Here is a 25,185-nt window from a genome sequence, read left to right as displayed (position 1 = left end):
CATATCCCACCTCCACCCCCAACACAAAAGACTACAGTGAAAAACTTCTCAAAACCGACTTTACACTTCTTAAGACTGAGATGGTATCCTTTAAGCCCACTGGGCCAGCGGAAACCACATCCCACAATGCTGAATCCTTCACAAATGCTTTCTATGGATATCTCCAAGAATGCATGGATCATGCAATCCCAAATAAAACCAAGACCCTCTCCACCAAGGGCAGGCATCCTGTCTGGTGGACCCCAGCCATAAACAAATTGTATAACAAAAGAAGGAAGCTACTGCACGACAGAGCAAAATCCCATAAAGAGAAGGCATCTCTGATCAGCACTAGTAGAAAGCTACATTCTCTCATAAAAACATCCAAGGCCAACTTTGAGAGAAAAATCGCTATGGACACTAAAGATAACCACAATGCCTTCTTCTGCTATGTTAGAAACCTGGGCAGAAACCCTCAGATATGCTCAGAGTTAGTTCACAATGACAAAAAATACACTGAACCCACAGATATTGCCAACATTCTGGCAGACAGGTTCAGTGCAAATTTCTCCCTTCCCTCACCCCCAAAAGAAGAAATACTTATCCCAGCTGAATGTAACCTCCCTGTCATCTCAGATGTCCAGGTGAGAACCGCCCTCAGCAAAGCAAAAAACACAGCATCAATGGGACCTGACGGTATCCCGGGGTGCGTGCTACATGAACTCCAAGAGGAGCTAAACCCGCACATAAAAATGCTATTTAACCTTAGCCTTACTACAGGATATGTACCTGAACACTGGCGTACAGCAACAGTGGTCCCACTCCACAAAGGAGGCACCTCTACAGACCCTGGTAACTACCGCCCATAAGCTTAACCAGCCTGGTCTGCAAAGCTATGGAAAGAATCATTATGGAACTCATAAACAGAGACATTGGGGACCTACAGACACTTGATGCCACCCAGTTCGGCTTTGTAAAGGGCAGATCCTGCCTTTTGAACCTGGTTGACTTTTTCGAAACAGTCACTAGAGCTATTGACAAGGGCAAAGCAGTCCATACAGCCTACCTGGACTTGGCTAAAGCCTTCGACACAATACCCCATTCAGGCATCATAGACAAGCTCAGTAGCTTAAATGTAAATCCATATGTCACAAGATGGGTTGCAAACTGGCTAAAGGATAGAACCCATAAAGTCAAAATCGCTGGAGCCATGTCAGACTCAAAGCCAGTCACAAGTGGTGTCCCACAGGGCTCTGTCCTGGGACCCCTCTTGTTCGGCATTTATTTCTCAGATGTAAAAGCAAACATTGGAGGGTTGTGGCTGACAAAGTTCACAGACGACTGCAAACTAGGCGCCATAGTCGATACACCAGCTGACACACACATCCTATAGAAAGGCCTCACTGAAATGGACAACTGATGCCGGAGTCATGGCCTTAAACTAAATGCCAAAAAATGTATAGTCATCCCCTTTGGGAAAAACAAAGTACCCACAAATTATCACATAGACAGTAACCCACTGAGTACGGAAAAAGTAATCAGAGACCTGGGGACCCAAGTTGATAGTGACCTCTCATTTGACACCCACGTTGCCAAAGTGGTTAGAAAGACTTTCTACCTTGCCCACCTTATCATGAAGGGATTCACATCCAGATCAAAGGAGGTCATTGTACCCCTATACTCTTCCTTTATCAGGCCCATGATTGAGTACAATGCCCCATTTGGTATCTACCTCACCCAGCACTTGCAACAGCTGGAGAGACTCCAAACGTACCTCACCAAGAGGATCAAGCGTCTCCAACATATGTCATATGCTGCCAGAATAAAGAAACTCCAGCTCTATTCAGTAGCATACCGCCTACTCAGAGGTGATCTGTGCCTGATGTACAAGGCCATGTCCAATCAGGAATTGATGGACATGCTCCACCTCAAAAAATCCAAATCCATCAGAACCATGAGAGCTAAAGATTTAAACCTCAGCACAAATATGAATAGGACATGCTGGAGGGACAGATTCATAACTCAGAGGCTCCCCATACTCTGGAAAAGAATCACAGTTCATGTTAGGCAGAGCCCCTCACTGACTCTCTTCAAGAGAAATCTTGACGAGTGGATGGGAGATCGTAGGTTTACCCCGGGTGTCATCTCTGTGTCACTACTAGACAGAGGCACAGTTAACTAATTCTATTATGTAAGGGGGTCTTCTCTGTGTCACTACTAGACAGAGGCACAGTATTCTAAATCTATTCTGTACACTTTTGTACCATTACATGAGGTGGTGAAAGCCACATCACTATGGCTAGGCTTATAAATGCCCCAGGGCAGATAGCCTAGTACTAAACTATGAAACTATGAAAGGACCACTGGGCAAATAGCATCCAATGCAGGATCCGCGTATGAAAATGCACTAGGGGGAGTAAAGTGATTGCTGCTGCCATGAGACCAAGTGTTTTTAGTACAAATCTGGCTTGGACTCTGGTCTCCTGTAATAGGATCTGAACATGGTTGCGAATGTCTGAAACTCTTTGTGTGGGTAGTTTTGCCGAGAGCTCCACTGTGTTTAAAATGGCACCTATGAAGGTAATAGACTGACAAGGCGACAATGCAGATTTTTCGAAATTTATAGAGATATCTAGCGCATTGCACGTTTGTACAGCTTAATCCCTGGATTGGAGTAGTCGATGCCTGGTGGTGGCAGTAAGGAGCCAGTCGTCTAAATATGGAAACACCTGGAATCCTTGTCTCAGGTGAGCCGCAACCACTGTCATGCATTTGGTAAACACCCTGGGGGCTGTGGTGAGGCCAAAGGGCAGGGCTCTGAATTGGTAGTGACTGGCTCCCAGCTGGAAGTGGAGAAACCTTCTGGAGCGCCTGTTCATCTTGATATGGTAGTACGCATCCTGAAGGTCTATAGAGCACATCCAATTGTCCTGACCCATAAAGGGTAGAATGGACTGTAGGTTCATAGGTTCATAGGTTCATACTAGGCTATCTGCCCTGGGGCAATTATAAGCCTAGCCCAATTCTGTATGGCTTACGCCACCCCTTGATTTGAGTATACTGTGCCCTTTTTAAGGTTTAGTTTACTGTGCCTCTGTCTAATAGTGACACGGGAGTAATCCCTGGAACAAACCTACGATCCCCCATCCACTTATCGAGATTCTTCTTGAAGAAATTCAGTGAGGTGCTCTGCCTCACATGAACTGGAATTCTATTCCAGAGCGAAGGGAGCCTCTGGGTTATGAACTTGTCCCTCCAGCAAGTTCTATTTATTTCTGTGCTGAGGTTCAAATCCCTCGAGCGTGTAGCTCTAAGGGATTTAGATTTACTGAGGTGGAGCATGTCCATTAATTCTGGATTTGACATAGCTTTGTATTTCAGGCACAGATCGCCTCAAAGTAGGTGGTATGCAACTGAGTAGAGCTGGAGTTTTTTTAACCAAGCAGCATATGGCATCTGTTTGAGACCCTTGATCCTTTTGGTGAGATACTTTTGGGGTCTTTCTAATTGCTGCAGGTGTCGGGTAAGGTACATCCCAAAAGGGGCATTGTATTCTATGATGGGCCTGATGAGGGATGAATAAAGGGGCACGATTACCCTCTCTTGATCTAGATGTGAAACCCTTTGTGATGAGGTGGGCTATGTAGAAGGTCTTTCTAACCACTTTGGCAATGTGGTTTTCAAAGGAGAGATTGCTACCAACTTGGGTCCCCTGGTCCCTAATAACTTTCTCTGTACTTAATGGGTTTCTGCCTATGTGGTAATTTGTGGGCACATTGTTTTTGCCAAAGTGTATGACTATACATTTTTTGGCATTTAGCTTTAAACCATGGCGCTGGCACCAGTTATCTGTCTCTGTGAGACCTTTTTGAAGGATGTTTGTGTTACCTGGAGAGTTGATTATGGCGCCCAGTTTGCAGTCGTCTGCGAACTTGGTGAGCCATAGTCCTCCCACATTTGCCTGTACCTCGGAAAAGTATATACCGAACAAGAGTGGTCCCAGGACAAACTGTGGGACGCAACTTGTGACCGGTTTCGAGTCTGACATGGCTCCAGCAACTCTCACTCTGTGGGTTCTGTCTTTGAGCCAGTTTGTGACCCATCTTGTGACATAGGGGTTTATATTTAAGCTGGATAGCTTATCTATGATGCCCGAGTGGGGTATTGTGTCAAATGCCTTTGCAAGGTCCAGATAGGCTGTGTGGACTACCTTCCCTTCATCTATGGCTTTGGTGACTGTTTCAAAGAAGTCAAACAGGTTCAAAAGGCAGGATCTGCCCTTGACAAAGCCGAACTGGGTAGGATCTAGTGTCTGTAGGTCCCCAATGTCTTTGTTTATGAGCTCCATGATGATCTTCTCCATAGCCTTGCAGACTAAGCTAGTCAGGCTTATGGGGCGATAGTTTCCAGGGTCCGTAGAGGCTCCACCTTTGTGGAGTGGGACCACTGTTGCTGTACGCCATTCTGTGGGCACATATCCTGTAGTGAGGCTGAGATTGTAGAGCTGTTTTATTTGAGGGATTAGTTCCTCCTGTAGTTCATGTAGGACGCAACCTGGGACGCCATCTGGTCCCATGGAAGCAGTGTTTTTTGCTTTAGAGAGGGCAGCCTTCACCTGAGCATCTGAGATGTTTGGGAGGCAGCCCTCTGCCGGGATAGATACTTGCTCTTTTGGGGGGGGGGGGTTGCACTGAACCTGTCTGCCAGGATATTGGCAATGTCTGTGGGTTCAGTGTATTTTCTGTCGTTTAGAAACAACTCAGAACAAGTCTGGGAGTTGCATCCCAGGTTTCTAACATAACTGAAAAAAGACTTATGATTGTCTTTGGTGTCCTGTGCAATTTTTCTCTCGAAGCTGGCCTTGGAGGATTTTATGAGGAATCATAATTTTTTGCTAGTACTGATCAGAGATGCCTTCCCTATTAGGGATTTTGCTCTATCATGTAGTAGCTTCCTCCTTCTGTTGTACAGTTTATTTATGGCTGGGGTCCACCAGACTGGACGCCTGCCTTTGGATGATTGGGTCTTGGTTTTGTTTGGGATAGCATGATCCATGCATTCCTGGAGATGTCTGTAGAATGCATTTATATAGGATTCTGCAGTTTGGGCTATAGTTTCCACTGGCCCTGGGGCCTTGAAGGATTCCACTTCAGTTTTGAGAAGTGAGAAGTTCGCTTTTGAGAAGTTTTTCACTGTGGTTTTCTGGGCTGGGGTGGGGTCAGGATGTGGACATCCAGTGAAATTAATTTATGGTCTGATCTTACCAATGAGGGATATACTTCTGGTGTGGAGCATAGAGTCCCCATGTTGGTAATGATCAGGTCTAGTATGTTGTCCCCTCTTGTGGGAGTGGTGACTAGTTGTTCCATAGCATTTGAGTTTATAATTTCCAGGAATCTTTGGGCTAAGGTGCTGGGGCTTGAGTAGTGCTCCCAGTCAATGTTTGGGTAGTTGAAGTCGCCCAATATAATGGTGTTCGGAGAGATCTTCATGTAGCGTGACCATCCGGAATTTCGTTCTTTGAACAGACTTGTTCAGCCTGCTGAGATCCAAAATAGGTCTCCAGTCCCCTGTCTTTTTGGTACCAAAAAGTACTTGGAGTAGATACAGGATCCTTGTTGGTCTGCTGGGACTGGCTGGATGGTCCTTTTTCTTAGCAGCTTTGAAATTTCTAGTGCTGCTACATCCCTCAGACTGGGTGGAACGTCTGGAAAGGGCCCTTTTGGCTGTTGTGGGGTGTGAGTAAAGGGAATTCTGTAGCCCTCGGATATGATCGACCGTACCCATTTGTCTTGCGTGAGGGAATGGCAGGCTTCTGGGTACAGTGATAGTCTTCCCCCGACTGCCTCTGAAGGTGGACAGTCGGGCAGCCCCTCAGGGGTGCTAGAAGGGTTTGTCAGAGAAAGATTCTCTGCTACCCTGATTCTGCGGACCCCCCTGCCCCTCGGGCGGCATCTATTATTGTTCCCTCCTCTGCCTCTGGAGGGAAGCTCACCACGTGCGTCAGGCAGTACTCCCTGAGGTTTGCGGAACCACATTTTCCCACCTTTCTGACCCTTAGGGTATGGTCCAGAAGGGGTAGAAAAATGGACTCCTACGGCAGAGAGAGTCTTGCCTTCCTGCTCGCACCTGGTCAATGTATCCTTCACTTGAGGTCCAAACAAGGCAGAACCATCAAAGGGGGTGTTAGTGAAAGATCCTTTGAAGGGGTCGGCAAAGTTGCAAAGCCGCATCCAGGCATGTCTCCTTAGAGCAACGCCCGTGCCTGCAGCCCTACTCGCTCCATCGGCGGCATAAGAGATGAGCCGCATGGAGGAGTTTACAATAGAGTTCAGGGTCCCTAGCTGGGAGTTGATCTTTTCCTGAGTCCCCGCAGCTGATGGGTCCTGCAAGGTATCACCTAGTTCTTTGAGAAGGTCTCTCTGAAGACGGGTGAAATGGCACAAATAATTCAGCGAATGCATGGCAAAGGTAGCTGAAGAAAACATCCGCTTGCCGTACCTATCCATAGTCCTAGATTCCTTATTAGGAGGATGAACAGGAACTGAAGGGTCAGCCAACTCCTTCTTAGTGGCCGCCGCCACCACCATGGCATCAACGGGGACACCCTTAGTGAGAAATTGCTTGTCCGAAGGGGCTGTAATAAATTTTGTGGGCCTCCGGGGAGTTGGTTCCATAGTATCCAGAGCCATCCATGCCTACCGAGCCACCACCTCCATGAGTGGGTCGAAAGGTGGGGACACCCAGGAGGTGGAAGGGCAAGAACCGAACGCGTTCAGGTACATTGACTCATCCTCGGAAGGGTTGAGGGCAGACCAGTTCCCCCTCTGTTTAAGGATTTCTAGGATGTCAGAAAAAGAGACATCCCCAGAGGGGGACCTTGGGGACCATTCCAAATCATCCAGGTCGGTGTCAGATGTCACATGCTTCCTCTTGCATGTCCTCATCAGAGGGGGCTCCCCCACAGGATCAGAGGAGGATACGCCCAATGGGGTGACCTGGAGCATTGGTTCTCCACGCTTAGGTTTGGGAGGGTAGGCAGAGGCCGAAGCAGGCACCATGGAAGGAGGGGACGATGGGGCCGACCGTGGCACCAGTATAGGAGCCAACACGCTCCTCATGACCTCAAAGGCGCCCCTATCAGGCAGAGAGGAGGGACCCAGCTCCGAAGAGATGAGAGCTCCTCCCGGCACCAAGAGGGACGGCTCCGAGGCCGATGTCGGGGCCGAGCTCACCTGCGACGAGGCTCCGAGAGGGAGAACGGGGTCGGACAAGGGTCCAATGATACTCGCTCCTTGAGAACCGACGAGGGAGTCTCGGCACCCGGATCCCTCCAAGGACGGAGCCAATGAAGGGATCGGAGCCGACAAAGGAACCGATAAGGGTGGAATTGCTTCCGACACCCCCACGGTACCAACCCCGATGGCCTCCGGCTCCGAGCTCAAAGGAATAGTCAGAGGAGGAACTGGTGCAGACGTTGGGGAAGCCGCTGTCTGTTGAGACAGGCTATGCAATAACTGGGCGAGCGCCTGTGACTTCCCTCTCGAGGTCGTGCTCCGAATGCCTGGAAGATCTAGAGGAGTGAGACCTATGGCTCCACTCCGACAGCAAAGGGGACTTTGGAGCCAACCTGACCGACTCCAATGAGGGAGATCGGGAGCGCTTTCGGCTTGGAGACAGCTCCGATGCCAAGGTCGGAGCCGACTGAGGCCTCGATGTATCGGTTCCGGCCAGAACCGACAAGACAGGAGAAGGTCCGCTCGTCGCCGGCTCCAGATATGGAGCCGATGGTTTGGCGGGCTTGGAAGGTTTTTCTGACAGAGGCTTGGTAGGAGAACCTTCGGACTTCAATAAGCCCCTTAAGATGAGCTTATTTCTGCGCTCCTGCAGGACTCTTGGGCTAAAGGCATGACAGATGGAACAAGAGTCCTGCATGTGCAGAGGGCCCAAACAATACACACAAGAAGTGTGACCATCCATCAGAGACATCTTTTGACAGCACGAGTCACACTTCTTGAATCCCGATATCTTGGTATCCTTAGACATGATACCACAGGAACGGGACAACAAAGTCTAACAAGTATACAAACACACACATATAACACTTGACAGACACTCTTACAGTTACTACAATAAAACAAAATTCCACACACACACCTAGTAAAATAAACTGTATAAATCTACTTTACAAACTACTGTAAAAGAGGGGAGAAAAAGCCCTAACCACCTTAAGGGAGGAAAAGAGTAGGAAAAACTACTAATAAGGGTGGGAAGATTAGTCAGGTGACTACTAACACTATTAGAAAACAATCTAGGAAAAAATACCAATCAAAACTAACTATAATTATCAAAAATTTAAATACGACCTGGAGCCAGTGAAAACGCAACCTCGTAGCTGAAGCGACAAATGAGATCTGGGTATATGACGCCTAGCATTATGGGACAAAGCATAGCCTCGAGCCGGTAAGCTTTAGTATTAGGCCGAGTCGGAGCTGAGGTTTGGCTCCGAACCCATCCAGCAAGAATGAAGGCGAGATTGACAACTTAACATTGTCTAGTTTAACTGCAGATTGGTGTGCATCCCCAGGTAGAAGAAGGCAAATGATGGGCTTGTAATCATGACCCTCATATTCTTGGATACAAGAAATAAATGTAGTTATCAATTTCTCACATGAGTTTTGCATAAGAGCCAAGTGAACAGTGAGTCTGGAAATTTCTGGGTTCAAGGTTAGGAATCATAAGATGATGAAGAAAACGAGAAGTCAGATAGTATGACCTGTAAATACTGCAGACCCCAGGCTTAGAGGGCCTATATTACAAGATTGAAGCTTTACTTAAATCGAATAAGTAAAGCTCGATCTTGTAATATCGAAGCCGTAAAATGTCGAATGTCCGATTTAACCCAGGGAAACACTTCCTTTGGCCGTTATGTGGAGTATTGCTTGCTTCTCCAATTTGGAGCAATCTCAGAGTTGGTATATTTAGGTAGGGGGGGTGTGGGGTGCACAGCCCTCCACATAGGGGGTTGTGGGGGGGGGTGAAGCTCCCCAATTGATTTCAGATGTAAATTTTTTTTTTTTTTGATTCGGCCAAGGGAAGTGTTTCTCTTGGTTGAATTGGCCATTTAACATTTTTTGATGTCGATATTACAAGATCGAGCTTTAGTTATTCAATTAACTAAAGCTTCAATGTTATAATATAGACGCGGCTGGGAGACTCCACAAAACTAGGAGGGGTCACAGTCTGCCTTCCTCAGTTATTCAGTTATTACTTATTGCTTAATTAACAATACTCAAATGGGTACAGAAGGATGGCTGTTCCTTGACAGCTCCTTCCAGACAGGATAAAATAGATACTTATGAAAGAAGATGCTTTAAGTCAATAAAACAGTTCAGAGAGAGAGCAAGTGGAAAGCAATCCCCTCCCTGACCTTCTTCAGATGTAACCTACATCAATGGATGGGTGATGGCAAATTCACTCCTGGGGCAGTGCCCATGTCCCTCCTGGACAGAGGAAGTCATTATTAACTACCATAGACCCTTACCTCTGCACCTTCACTTACCTAACCACCAACAGTTGGGGCAACACGGGATAAATATGGCTAGGCTTGTAAGGGCTCTAGGGACGTTAGCCTAGTAACCTTCTATGAACCTGTTGGAGTTGCAAAATGGTTAAATATAACAGGGATTATCAGGAAGCAGCTGATCTTCTCTAATCAGCTTTGTACACTAGTAAGTATATACATGTGTTGGGTTTAGACAAACTGGACTGGTTCACTTGACTTGTGTTAACAGACTTTTAGAGGGCACTAAATTAGCAGAAAGGATAGAAAAGAAAAAGCAAACTCCTAAGTAAGGAAACGGTGTCATTAACTTAGTGTACATGTACAGCCAACTTTACAGTAATTTTGAGCTGCACAGAAACTCTGAGTGAAATCTTCAGAAAAATGGGTACTCTATTCACTGAGATTACAGACTCATTCTAGACTAAATGTATACCAAATTGTCTAATAAATTAAAAGAAAATACTTAGACTGAGAGGAACAGTATGCATTGACAGCAAGTTCTTAATAAGCATTTGCATGTACTGATTACTCACAACTACTCAACCAGGTGGGGCTGGCGTGAAGAGATACTACATAGGTATTAGAGTTGTATCCCTATGTTTTCACATAATTGTCTAGACTTTTAATAACAGAGAGCTGACAGAGTAAACCTATTCTAAAAGACATATAGCACTGTATAGGTTAAGCTATAGCCACTGTAAAAACATGATCTTGGTCATCTGAGCAACTGTTTTACAAAAAAGCTTATAAGACCTTTAAATGTTTCACTAATATTTATTTGTTAAAAAGTGAAAAACATCACAATTTCAGTGCTGTGGGACACTTCCAGTTTAAGCAAACACTAATACTAATTCTCAGAGGTTATCTGGCAACCAAACTGCAGATTTTGGTGATGCTACTGGCTGCTTTTAGTTTTGATATCCGAGATGTTATTATTTTAATTGCAAATAATATCAGAGGCTCTGAGATTACGAATATGAAGACTTTTCACTTATGGACCACTAAATGTATGGCTTTCAAACTAACCAAGGAACTTCACATGATCAAACGCTATCAACCCCTAATGTCAGCCCACAGGTGAAGAGAAATGAGTGCCTGATTGCCTAGGTGGCAATCCCAGTATGGCAATCAGGTCCAGTGTTGGACAGCCATTGAGGCAGAATCAAACACAGTGGCCACCAGTTGGTTTTCTCATTCTATGAAAAGGTATAAGTTTCAGTCAATAGTAGACTAACCCGCAAACAGAGGTATATAGGTACAAAGCCAACACAGCTGATCAGAATATGCCATCCCTAGCAGCTGTGCTGGATTACATGCATGTTGAAGTACATGTAGGAATACCCATGTTACAAAACTGCATGCAGAATCTGAACAGAAGTAGGACCACCACAGTAATACCACCAGTGCTCTCAGACACAAATTATGGGGTCTTCCCTGCCATCTGCTACCATTAAGAGCATCCCCTAGTAGACGGTACATGGTTAAAGTAGAAAAATGGAGCAACAGATATAACTGACTGATGAGCAAGGCTGGATACATAGGTTATTTGTCTGTACATTTGTTTGTTTCTTGTCTGTTTGATTGCATAGTGGGTAGGTCAATTAATCAACTGGTTATTTATTTTCAGCCATGATCAACATTCATGGCAAGTAGGTACATAAAGTTACACTTACAACCATAAAAACAGATCATTTACATGCACAGTTGTAGCAGGCTCTTTACATTTTACAGTTACAAACATGGCAGAGTATTTATCTACATAACAGGTAATTTACATGTTACATTTACAAATATACCAGAGTATTTATCTACATAACAGGTAATTTACATGTTCCATTTACAAACATGACAAAAGAGTATTTATTGCATAATACTCCTGTATTTTATATGTTACAATTACAAACATAGCAGAGAATTTATTGACATAGTTGTAACGTGTATTTTATATGTTACAATTACAAATATAACAGCAGAGTATTTATGTACAGAACTGTAGCAGGCACTTTACCTTACTCTGATACATAGTGGCTGCACATTGAATGTACTTGGCATGACATGGCATACATAATTATGGCTGCTGAGTCGCAGTAAACTAATGAAAAGTAGCAGTGCACAAAAGATACAAAGTAAGATTATAAAAGTTCATACATTGGTTTATATGCAACAGATTTTTGGCATATTCATGCTGAATTCTAGTCAATCACAGCAATCTGATAGATTTGGCACTCATCTCAGTGTTTACCTTTCAACTGTACATATTTTTTTATTTATTTATTTAACATTTGTTTATCGGGAAAGTCTGACTAGGTTCCACAGATCCTGTTTTCAGCAGAGGCCCAAGGAGAAATGCTCCAGAAGCATGTCTTTAGAATGTGGGAGTAAACCGGTGTACCCGGAGGAAACCCACGCGAATGCAAGGAGAACATGCAAACTCCGCACAGAAGGCATCCCAGCCAAGAATTGAACCAGAGAACCTCTTACTGTGAGGTGACAGCATTAACCGCTGCACCACTGCGCCGCCCTGATAATTTTATAAAATGTCACTAATATTGTTTCATATTTTTACCCTGTACATCATATTTTTTTTCTGGTAAATCACAGAGGATTAGAATCGGTTAATAATGCCAGACATTAGAGTTTCATAATTGTTAGTGTTCAGAAAATGCATATTGATCCAAAATCTGTTCTTCAATTAATTTTTTCAGTGAATTAAAGTAATGTCTAAAAACTGTTCCCTCCATTATTGTGTTTTAGTCTAGATTTCTTGAGCAGAAAAGTTGAGAGTTATGTCTTGCTGATAGCTGTGAGGTGATATATGTCACATAGTTTCATACCTCAACTCTCCAGATTTTTACAGGATGACCAGATTTTTGCCTCATTTTTTTGGTCTGTTATTCATAAAACTTGTGTTTTTCTGGTAAATCACTGAGGATTGAAATCATTAAATAATGACAAACATTTGAGTTTCAGACTTCATATCCTTCAGAATATGTATGCTAACACAAAGCCCATTATTCTAGCAACTTTCTAAGTGTATCACAAGCCACACCAACTCTCACTACCCCTAGAACCAAACTCCACAACACCGCACATGCTTTATCCTCTCAGGCACCTCCTTCTTTGGAAAGCTCTCCCCATCGACATTAAGGAAATCAACACTTATCCCAAATTCAGAATGCACCTCCAAAAGCATTTCCTCATCTAAGCCAAATACTTTTCTTAAACACACAACATACGTCACCTAACCAATAACCTTTCGGAGTCTCTTCTCCTCTCTCAAGATTCACCAAAGATTGAGCCACTTTACAAATTAATGTATATAGTGTACATTACACTCTGCTTGATTGTACATTGCACTGTGCTTGTTCACTAAAGTGTATATACACTATTTTTTCTATGTAATTAGTCTGAACAACTCTATTATTGCTTACATTTCCGTAGTTTTTGTTTGTGAAATATTTTGTATTTCACCCAGACTGAGCCTGAAATTGGTCAATACTGAGCAGTGTACTACCCCAGTAAACAAATATATGTAAGCAATATCTAAAATCTATCCCGATTTTTGGACCTTTGTTCCCCCAGAGGTGAGAGGGATGTTTCTAGTGAAATCTAAGAATGTTTGGATGCTGTTACATAAAGTGATAACTTATTATAATACCAAACAGGTTTTGAGCTATAGCATATAATGGGATATGTAAAGTCATTGTTACTGGTTTCTGTACTGCACAGGGTTACCATTTACAGTGGTTTGTCAGATATGTTAGATTTTGCTAGTACTATCTGTGTTTTAGGAGGCGGAGCTGTTGCATATACACTGAGACTGTTAGCAGAGATCAGCCTGTCGGACTTCTTACAATTAACAAAGTTCTTGTCTTAACTTACATACCCACTACCTGAGAGAGTTCTTCATATCTTACTGTCCTGTCTGTGCCCTCCACCTTCCTGTCCAGGCACTACTGGTAATTCTAAGGTTACAGCTGAAGCTGTAATTCTACATGATTCAATCTGTAGCTTGTCAGACTCTGCATCTTTGCAATCTTCTACCTTGGTGGTTTCAGGACGTAACAGCACTTAAAGTTTTAATCAATCGCCCTCATCATCACCACCACCACCACCACCATCAACCCCTTTTTTCCCATTTTTATACTCAGGGTTGAGGTGTCAAGTTACCATCTTTCTTAATTCAATGCTACACTCCTGCCTTCTTTGACACTCATGCCTGACTGTTGCAGATCACACAATCCATCTACCTCTTTGCTGGATGCCCTCATTCCTCTTATTTTCTTTCTGCTGACACAAATCTTCTTCACCAGATTATTTCCTTCAAGTGGCATAATGGTTAAGGTCTTTGCCTCCAATACACAGGGTGCAAAGTTTGATGCTGACCTCCAGCCAATCCCCGTTTGGAGTTTGCAAGTTCTCAATGTGTCTCTGTAAGTTTCTCCCACCTCCAAAAAACATGCTCAGTGTTTCCATCTCAAATTCATTTGTGCAGCAACAGCCCTGTAACATGGGGTCCATGCTCATGCATTGTGATATTAAAGCTGGAAAAAGGATCAAATTCCAACAAAGAAACTGTCTTCAAAATAAGGCTGTAGTTAGGGTTACCACCTGTCCCACTTTGCGAGGGACAGTCCCTCTTTGGGCAGTTGTGTCCCTCAAAAAATGTGAAAAAATGGCAAATGTCCTGAGATTTTAGGACAAAATTATTTTCTATATTTTATGTAATAGTTGCATAAAACAGTTATTCTGTATCTGAAACACCTAAATGTTATAAGAAACAGAATAAGGAACTAAAATGCTACAAGAATAAACTTTTATTCAGGCAAAAAACTGAAGTTCTGTCCTTTGTACTGGCCGTGGGTATGTTTTGCCCTGCAAAATCTGGTGTTTGTAGCACAAATGTCCCACTTTGGGCATTTGGAAAGGTGGCAACCCTAGTGTAGTTCTTTGGATCAATTTAGATGCCCCTGATGAAGAGTAGCATATCCAACAGTTGCCCTTCTCCCTTCTAGCTGTATACAGCACTTCATCCTCATTATTCTTACCTTTAGCAGTGCCGCTGATCAGTTCTGCAAGCATTGTGACTGCTGGTGCTGTCAACTTAATGTGCATTGTCATTGTTATGAGGATTACCAGCATTACAGATGAGACAGTTACAGCATCTTATAGTGTCTTATCATGATTCTGGCCTATAGAAATGTCACTGATTGGCAGACAGAGTGTGTTCCTCACAGCTTTACCAGTGCCTGATGCCAGCATGTAGTACTCTCATAGCATCATGGCCTAAAGTAATGGCAGCACATAGTCATTTATCTTCATTCTGAGCTAGAGCAGCACCACAGAAGAGAACATTTATCTAACTGCACCATGTAGTGTTTTATCACCATTCTGACTTACATTTGCTTTACCAAAGAGACAGTAAAGCATCTTTTAGCCACCTTTACTATTCCATTACTATAACATGTACTAATCTGTCCCCATTTTGATGTACACAATATCCTTAACATAAGAGACATTATCTCAGTCTCAGGACTGCTGCTTCTTGGTGGTATCTTGTAGTGATCATGCACAGTGCTGGCCTGCTATTGATGTCACTGATGAGGATACAGACTCTCTCTACTACAGCTCTCCAATACCTCAGTGATAGAATGCAATGCTCCGAGACAACAGCAATGACACAAGTAAGGAGGCAGACAGAGATGCTACTCCTTGAGGATGGCATGTACCATTCAACCACCATTCTGACCTATGCTACTACCAATGATGAGGGCGGAGCATCTGACTCTTAGTTATTGGTACTATCATATAGCACTATCACTTCACTGATAATGGAGCAGAACATTTTTCCATTAGCTGTGCCTCTAAGGTGGCAGCAGAAAGAGCTATAAATAAAATACTACAATGTGCCCCTTGGGAGAAAATTATGAACTTTCCAAAATATTTTCAGTGCACACTTTCCAGTATTCAACAAATAACAGTCCCTCCTTTTACCTCAAGACTTCAACATGTCATGGCTGTGGTGCTGCTCTCTGAAAAAGTTAACTGAAATGGTCATGAGATACAGGCACCAATTTTGATCTCTTTGGAGTGGAAATGTAGATTTTGGGCTCAGTGACATGGAAAAGTACATTTTCGTGTCAATCTGGCAATGACAACTGTCATCTGTATAATTTAGTGTGTAAAAATTGTAATATTTCAAGGTAAATTATCTAGCAAATGTAACACAAATATTCAGCCTTGATGATGTTCACTATTTTTTGTTAGGATTTTCCATACAGTAGAGAGTCGATTATCTGAACTAATTGGGACCTAGGGTAGTTCTCATAATCAAACTGTTTGGATAATCAAACATATATTGAACCGGATAAAAAACTTTGAAAATATTGTTTTTTTCTGCATGCAGAGAATACACTTTTCAACCATTCAGCGATTCCAGTGTGGACAATAAAGAATATTTTTCACACGAGTTGGCTACAAGCTCAAAAAATAGGCACAAGTAAATACGTGTAACATTTACATATTCAGACTTTATGATTTTTCCTACCCAAAAGCTTTGGAAGGCTGTATTCAGATAACTGATGTTTGGATAATTGACTCTCTACTGTATATCCATTTTTGTTTCTGTTTTATGATATCCCCTAGTCATATGGCTGCTTCTTTTAAGCAAGCTTGTGCTTCAGTAGGAACACTTCCAGCACCTGGACCACTAAGTTGTCTGGTTTGAATTCAGAGCTTTAGCCCTCTAAGCCACATGACCAGAGATGTTTTCAAAAGGTTTAACTAAATTAGAGGGACTTGATTGAGAAAAAAAGGTTTTTAAATGAAGAAGTCAGATGGCAAAGAAAGGTTCTATGTGCATATTTTCCCTGGTATTAAAGACATATGTTTTAGCCATCTCCGTGGACTATGGGAACAAAGCCTTGACTGTGGCCAGGATGACGCAGGATTGAGTAATGAGCCAGATGCTGGAGGAGCTGACAGGGGAAGGTGACAGTAAATAGTGGCTACTGGCTCACCCATCCTGGAGGTAAATAGGCCATCTAGTCCACTAAGGTAAAGCATGTGAAATAAATGTCTGTGCTTCATACCTTTCAACTGTTCAGATTTTTACCCCATATTTTTGGTCTGTTCCTCATAAAAGTTGCAGTTTTTTAGCAAATCGCTGAGGACTGAAGTCACCAAATAGTACATTTGTGTTTTAGACTTCATATCCTTCAGAAAATGCATGCTAGCAGATATCCTATTCTTTTAGCAAGCCCTCACATGTGCAAGTATGGACAATAGCTGCCAGAGGCAGGATTAGGGCCAGAAAACAAAACAAAAAAAAGTAGGATGGCTAAATGACTGCCATGCCACAAACAACTTTCACCATGGTGGATAGGAAAAAAAGAATCGGTACAGTCTCAGTGCTGGAGGGCCTAGGATTGAAAGGCAAGTATGACAGCAAAAAGGACTTAGAAGTCAGAGATTGTCCTGTTTAACTGCCTTAAAAGCAAGATGTGTTACTTAATAGTATAATCACTGGATTTTTTATAGACAGATAAACAGACATATTACTTTTAATTGTATTTAGCTTATCCTGAAAAGACACTTTTTCAATGGTGCAGAATGAACGTGCATGGAGTCTTATAATGAATCAAATTTTATCTTATCTGAATCTCATTCTAAACCTTCACACCACTGGTGTGTGTGTGTGTGTGTGTGTGTGTGTGTGTGTGTGTGTGTGTGTGTGTGTGTGTGTGTGTGTGTGTGTGTGTGTGTGTGTGTGTGTGTGCTTTGATCATTATCTATTTGTTACATATATTTATTTTGGAGTTGTCTGTGGTCCAAATCCATCATAACAAATTAATAATGAAATTCATAAAAAGGGGAAAAACAAATGGGTTTATAGACCTTGGGATGAAAATTTATTTTTTAAACAAGGTGATATTTTTGTAATGAAGGTATAGCAGTCATTTTTGGATTTATTGCTATGATCGTTTAGATAAGGGATAGAACCAGACTGTTCATCATTAAAAAAAAAGCAAAAAAAGAGTGACACATATTAGGAGTCTATACTGATACAAAAATATGTTTGGATTTAGCTCAAACAGAATGATACCTACAGGCATAAGGATTATGGAAACTGTTCTTATAGTAGAGATCATGTTGAATTTAAGGGAAAATCAAAATAAGAGCATTTACATAATATTTCATTAACTCTGACATGACCAACAACGGATGTTGGTGCAAGAGATAAAGAAGTAAAAGCTAGTCTTTGCAAAGCCAACTGGCAGCATCTGTGAATTCTGCTCAAAATGTAATTTTAAGAGCATGTTTTGATACTGGAACCAAACAATATCCCAAGAAACAATGCACTCAGTTGACTGTGAATAATGTTAACTACACTGAGGCTGTAGATACAATCAATATACTGGGTGATAAATTCAATTCAAGCTTTACCCCTCTTGCACCTCCACCTGTCAAGATATTATGGAAAATGGTTGCCAATTATTACACAAGGCCAAGTCCTAAAAGTGCTATCAAAAGCAAAAAATACTCCATCAGTGGGTCCTGACAATATCCATGGCTTGGGAGGTGACTATCAGCTGCAGTTTTCATTTTGCATTTAAGTTGTGCCAGTATCCATCATGAGGCATTCATTAGGTTCATAGGTTCATAGGTTTACACTAGGCTATCTGCCCTAAGGCATTTATTTATATGAAAAATACTGTGCCCATTAGTTTGTTGTGCCTCTGTCCGCAGTGACACAGAGATGATTCGATCTCCCATCCACAGGTCTAGATTTCTCTTGAACAGAGTCAGCGAGGTGCTCTGCCTCACATGGACCGGGATTTTATTCCACAGCATAGGGAGTCTCTGAGTGATAATCCTCCCTCAGCACATCCTATATTATGTCCGTAAGTAAGGTTTAAGTCGCGCTCTAGTGGTTTTGGTGGGGATGGATTTTTGAGGTGGAGCATGTCCATTAATTCGGGTTGGACATGGCCTTGTATGTCAGGCACATGTCACCTCTGAGCAGTGAATAGAGCTGGAGTTTCTTCAATCTGGCAGCATATGACAGATTTTGGAGTCCCTTTATCCTTTTGTGAGGAACTTTTGGGTCTCTCCAATTGCTGCAGATGTCGGGGAGATACATCCCGAATGGGGCATTGTACTCGATCATTGGTCTGATAAGTGAAGAGTACAGGGGAACAATGACCTCACTAGATCTGGATGTGAATCCCTTCATGATCAGGTGGGCAATGTAGAAGGTCTTTCTAACCACTTCAGCAATGTGAGTGTCAAAAGAAAGGCCACTGTCAACCTGGGTCCCCAGGTCCCTGATAACCTCTTCTGTGCTTAGTGGATTGCCACTTATATGGTAGCTTGGGATTACCTTGTTTTTCCCGAAGGTATGACTATACATTTTTGGCGTTTAACTTCAGGCCATGGCTCTGGCACCAGCTATCTGTTTCTGTGAGTCCCTTCTGAAGGATATCCGTGTCCGATGCACTTTCCACTATTTCAGTTTTGCAGTCGTCTGCAAACTTTCAGCCAAAGTCCTCCCATGTTGGCCTGTACTTCTGAGAAGTAGATGCCAAACAATAGGGGGCCAAGGACCGAGCCCTGTGGGACACCACTTGTGACGGCTTGGAGTCTGACACAGCCAGCAACTCTAACCCTGTGGGTTCTGTCCTTAAGCCAGTTTGCAACCCATCTTGTGACATATGGGTTTACATTTAAGCTGGTATTTTTCTACAATACCGAGTGGGGCCTTTGCAAGGTCAAGGTAGGCTGTATGGACTGCCTTTCCCTCATCAATGGCCTTGGTGACTGTTTTGAAGAAGTCGACCAAGTTCAAAAGGCATGATCTTCCCTTGACAAAGCCAAACTGGGTCGGGTCCAATGTCTGCAAGTCCCCTATATCTTTGTTTATGAGCTCCATTATGATCCTCTCCATAGCTTTGCAGACTAGACTTGTTAAGCTTATGGGGCGGTAATTACCAGGGTCGCCTTTGTGGAGTGGGACCACAGTTGCCCTTGGCACGTATCCTGTGGTAAGGCTGAGATTAAACAGCTGCCTTATGTGCAGGTTTAATTCCTCATTTAGCTGTAGCACACAGCCGGGGACACCATCCGGTCCCATTGATGCTGTGTTTTTAGCTTTAGAGAGCAGCTTTCACCTGCGCATTTGAGATGTCGGGAGGCTACACTCGGCTGGGATAGTTATCTCTCCTTTAGAGGAGAGGGGGTGAAGTTCCTGTCTGCCAGTATGTTGGCAATGTCTGTGGGTTCAGTGATTTTTGTATCATTTTGGACTAATTCTGAGCATATCTGAGAGTTTCCACCCAGGTTCCTAACATAGCTGAAAAAGGCCTTATGATTGTCCTTTGAATCCATGGCAATTTTTCTCTCAAAATTGGCCTTAGTTGATTTTATGAGTGCTATTTTTTACTAATAATGATCAGGGTGACTTCCCTTTTATGGATTTTGTTCTATCATGTAATAGCTTTCTCCTCTTATTGTAAAGTTTGTTAATGGCTGGGGTCCACCAGACTGGACGTTTGCCCTTTGTGGAAAAGAGTCTTGGTTTTATTTGGGATTGCCTGATCCATGCAGTCCTGGAGGTGTTCATAGAAGGCATTTGTAAGGGCTTCCGCAGCTTGGGTTGTGGTTTCCTCTGGCTCAGGGCTTGAAGGATACCACACCAGTCTTGAGTAGTGTGAAGTTTGCTTTAGAAGTTCTTCACTATGGTCTTTTTGCTTGGGTGGGGCGGATGTGGATTTCCAGTGAGATTAGTTTATGATCAGATCTCACCAATGAGGGATATACTTCGTGTGGAGCATTTTGTCCCCATGTTTGTGACAATGAGATCTAGTATATTTTCTCCTCTCATGGGAACAGTGACTAGCTGTTCCATGGCATTTGAATTTATGAACTCCAGGAACCGTTGGGCTAGAAAGTTAGGGCTTGAGTAATGTTCCCAGTCTATATTCGGTAGTTGAAGTCACCCAATATGATGGTGTTTGGAGATACATTTATACCCTCCAGTGTCTTCAGGAAGGCTGTGTGGGGTTCCTGAGTTTGAGAGGGTGGCCTGTAGCATGCTACAATTTGTAGAGCAGTTTTGCCTATGGTTAGTTGCACCTGGATGGTTTCGTTGCCACCAACCTGGAGGTGTCCCTTATCCTTTATGAATGACACCTCCCCCCTCCTTGTGTGGTGTGGTTTTGTTTTGGGGCGGGCATGATATGAGGTAAAACCTAATAGTGCGGGGTGCTCTCAGGAGCCTTGAACCAGGTTTCAGTTACAGCACAGACATCGATGTTCTCCATACTGAGAAGGGCCTCGAAAGTGCATTTTGAGATTTAGACTTCTGGCATTGAGCAGCATTACCTCAGTTTTTCCCATTTTTTTCTAGGGTGGTAGGTTTAGAATTTGAGCCTTGCCTAAAAAGGCACTATGGGGGTGGCAAGAGCCTTAGCCAATATCCGAATCCCAGGGTGACAGGTGCAAGCAAACAGCGTGGCTTGTCAAGCATGTCATCCCAGGCAGACAGACACTGGATCCCCTTTGAATGACACCAGACATTAAGCCAATTGTTAAAGCTGATCATCTTGTCTCTATATTGTGGCATCATTCTTGGTGAAGGAAGGATACTGCTCAGGGTTAGGGTCATACCTGCCTGGGCAGTTTTAGTTACAGTTTTTCTCCTCCTGGGTTTTGCCAACTCTCGAAGCTTGTCATCTTCCTCCACCTGGTCACAGGATATAATCAACCACATTAACAAATTAAATACTATATGGAAGGCTGCACAAAACTTTTACAATGTGGATCAGAGTTATTTGAAGCGATTTTGTGGTACAATTCTGCATGGTCCAAAATTGCCTTTAAAGACTTCCCATTCTGGAAAAGTAAAGCTTCCTGATAGCTTTGATTCACAAACTCAGTGGCCCAATTGTCCAACAATCCGAGAGATCCGGGATGAGGGATCTTGTGGCTCATGTTGGGCATTTGGTGCTGTAGCTTCCATGTCTGACCGTGTCTGCATCCACTCTGGGGGAAAGCAAAATGTGGAGGTATCTGCTGAAGAATTGCTTTCATGCTGCGACTTTGAGTGTGGAATGGGATGCAATGGTGGCTATCTATTGGGAGCGTGGCAGCACTGGACTGAAACTGGCTTGGTGTCTGGGGGGGGGGTGTATGGTTCTGGCATAGGTTGCAGGCCATATACTATTCCTCCCTGTGAACGTCACATGAATGGCTCACGGCCACCATGTTCTGGAGAAGGAGGTGACACACCACCCTGTGTGAAAAAAAGTGTGATGCTGGTTATACTCCTTCATATGAAAAGGACAAGATTTATGGTGGATCTGCCTATAGTGTCCCTTCCTCTCCTGAAAGCATAATGGAAGACATTTATAGGAATGGACCCATGGAGGGGGCCTTCACTGTGTATGAGGACTTCCTGCTGTATAAATCAGGTGTGTACCAGCATCACTCTGGAGAAGCAGACGGGGGTCATGCTATTACGATCTTGGGTTGGGGCATAGAAAACAACACCCCTTACTGGCTGGATGCTAACTCATGGAATACAGACTGGGGTGATAATGACTACTTCAAAATCCTCCGTGGGCAGGATTATTGTGGTATTGAGTCTGAGATTCAGGCTGAAATTCCAAAAAATGCAGAAGAGCTTTCTAACAGCATCCTCTTTTGAAAAGTACAAGAAGTGTTTTGTGGCAACACAGTCAGAGAGAAAACATTACTGAAAATCACTGCTTTTATTTTAAATTTAAGGACATACTTTTGAACTGTTATAATGAAAGCCAGTTCCAAATCATGCTTGCCTAAGTGCAATTAGGTTTTACATTTTAATTGTGTTAGTTTTAGCCTTCTGATTACATGAGACTGCTTAGAAGAATGATACAGTTTATAACTGACCATAAATTGAGAACCATGTTTTTTTTAATCAGTACATTCTAACTGGGAGATTTGTTTTGCTCTAATTTTCATGTAAACTGTATTGTAGTCCCAAAGGCGGGGGGAGGGGGTCTGCAGTAACTAAGATTAGTCCTGCTTATGAGAAGTGGCCACTATTCTACTAGCAGTCTTGCTGATATCAGAACACTACAGATTCAGACATTCATAGGACATGGCATCATTTAGTTCAGGAAATGTTTAATGGGTGGCATGATGCCAGGGTAATCCTATGGGCTAGGCTTGTAAAGGCTGCAGGGCCATTAGCCTAGTACACACCTATGAACCTATGGATGCATCTAAAATAGGCAGCATGATTTAGTCACCCACACCCACAACACTGTTCAACCTCAGCATCCATACAAGTTTATACCAAATGAATTGTACAGTCACTCTCCTGAATAAGGAAGGACTATCCACAGACCCATAAGTCTGACCAGCCTTGTATGCAAAGCCATGGAAAGACTTATCATGGAACTAATCAATAAGGACAAAGGGAACTAGCTTACCCAACCTGGGGAACATTTTTGAAAAGGTCAGCAAAGCAAAGGGTAAAGGTAAAATGGTACACACCACATACTTCAACCTGGCAAAAACGTTTGACACAATCACCCACTCAGACATAGTAGAAAAGCTAAATAAACTTGAAATAAACCCCGATGTCACACGATGGATTGCCAGCTGGATCATAGATAGGACACAGGAAATCAAAATAGGAGAAGTTACCTCCACAAATACACTAGTCACCAGTGGGGTCCCCAGGTTTCTGTGCTGGGACCTCTCCTGTTTGGCATCTACTTCTCTGAAGTAAAAGTCAATACAGCAAATGGCTCTAGCTGACTAACTTTGCAGATAACTGCAAGCTAGGAGCAGTCAAAGACTCCCCAGATGATTTAGCCTTCCTGCAGGAAGGTTTGCCCCAAATAAATAACCAGCATCAAAATCATTGACAGAAACAAAATGTCAAAAAATGCATTATTGCACCCTTTGGGTAGTCATGTACCCAAGGGAACTACCATATTCCCAATACAGTCATAAGAGTTGACCCAGTTGTTTGGGGTTTGTGAACTTATATGGACTATGACCTAATTGTCAACCAACATGTTTCCATGTCATAAGAAAGTGTTTCTATATTGTACAGCTTATAAACAAAGGGATTGTGTCTAGCTCTAGGGATGTCATTGCCACTTTTACACAGCCCTCATTAGGCCAATCATCGAATATAATACCCCCTTTGATATGTATCTGCCTGTGCTCGCAGAGATATTTTACTAAAAGGGCACAATATCTAAACAATATGTCCGACACAGATTGACTCAAAGCCCTGTAACTATACCCAGCATCCTACAGGCTGATAAGAGGTGACCTGTGTCTGGCATACAAGGCAGCCTCTGACCCATTCCTGATGGATTTACTACACATCAGTGCCAAGTCAATTCGCTTCATAAATATTCGTTCTATGGATCCGATCCTCTTCTGCATCATGAACAGAACAGTTTGGAGGGACAGGCTTATTTCATACAGGATACCATTACTCTGAAACAGACTCCCCATTCACATAAAGCAAAGCTCATCCCTGTCCCAGTTCAAGCTCTATCTAGATTTATGGAATAGGAAACAGAAAATTTACTCCAGAACTGCTCCTTATGGATGGATAGAGGCAGCTCCTAAATACTTTATTCCATACATGGGTCTCCTCAAATTATCAATGGTATGATCCACTTATTTTCACTAGGGATAATATATATTTTTTGACCATGGGATGTATAAGGCCTATCTAATACCAAAGTGGAAAGGTTAATACAAGCACCAAAAGAAAATTTGGCTCGGTTTATAATGGCCCAGAAGGGCAGCAAGCCTAACACTCACCTATGAGCCTAAGAACGCTAAAGAAAGACAGAAGAAAAAAAACACAGGGTTTTGTGTTGGTTATGAAACATCTACATTTCTTACTACAATAAAAAGTATACTTTGAAAAAATGACTCTAATATACTGCAAAAATCCAAGTATGGTAATGGTTCTGAAAGTGATTCTGATCTGAGCAATGCTTAAGCATTTTTATTTATTATTTATTTGACATTTGTTAATCGGGAATGTCCGGCTGAGTGAGATCCCTTTTCCAGTGGAAGCCCGGGGAGAAAAACCTCCACAGAATTACAATAGTAAATTACAAGAGTAATCATATAAAATGAATACATTAACAAAGAACTGCATGGTTGTCAGTAAAGTACAATAAATCAAACATTTTATGATTCCTTGAAGATAAGAATGCTCTAACTGCGCATAGTGACAATATGTATCTATTGTCCACTGCTGATACTGCAGAAGAGGATTAGATCCATAGACTGAAAGTGTAATTGTGTTTACTCTTATAATTATGGTTTTAAACAATATACAACTGAGGGTAAAGTTTCCGCCTGAATTAACACTAACATATTAAAAAACTGTAGAAAATATTAAGTCTATATGGCAATCATCAAGGATGACAAGGCAAGCAAGCGACATTGTAGAGAGGGTTAGACAGTTATGTGTGGCTTCAAACAAGCAAGAATAAAGCATATCAGTAAATGAAGATGGGAAAAACAGTGACAGAATTCAAGACAGTGGAGCATATTTGAGAAGAAGTGACCGATTCTGAAAAGGTGCAGCATTATTCACTTGTATGAGGAACTTG

General features: G+C 42.8%; 1 protein-coding gene and 1 pseudogene across 3 annotated transcripts in view; one reads left to right on the top strand and one right to left on the bottom strand.

Moving 5' to 3' along the window:
* Positions 1-25,185, bottom strand: part of LOC122812030 — a 639,997-nt gene that overhangs the window by 583,915 nt on the left and 30,897 nt on the right. The gene's annotated exons all lie outside the window — the stretch shown is intronic.
* LOC122810666 overlaps positions 1-25,185 on the top strand; it is a 91,589-nt pseudogene that overhangs the window by 60,562 nt on the left and 5,842 nt on the right.

The sequence above is a fragment of the Protopterus annectens genome, chromosome 9.part0 (assembly GCF_019279795.1).
Source record: "Protopterus annectens isolate FY-2018-M chromosome 9.part0, PAN1.0, whole genome shotgun sequence".
NCBI classification, from domain to species: Eukaryota; Metazoa; Chordata; order Ceratodontiformes; family Protopteridae; genus Protopterus; species Protopterus annectens.
This window is presented reverse-complemented; position numbering and strand designations above follow the sequence as displayed.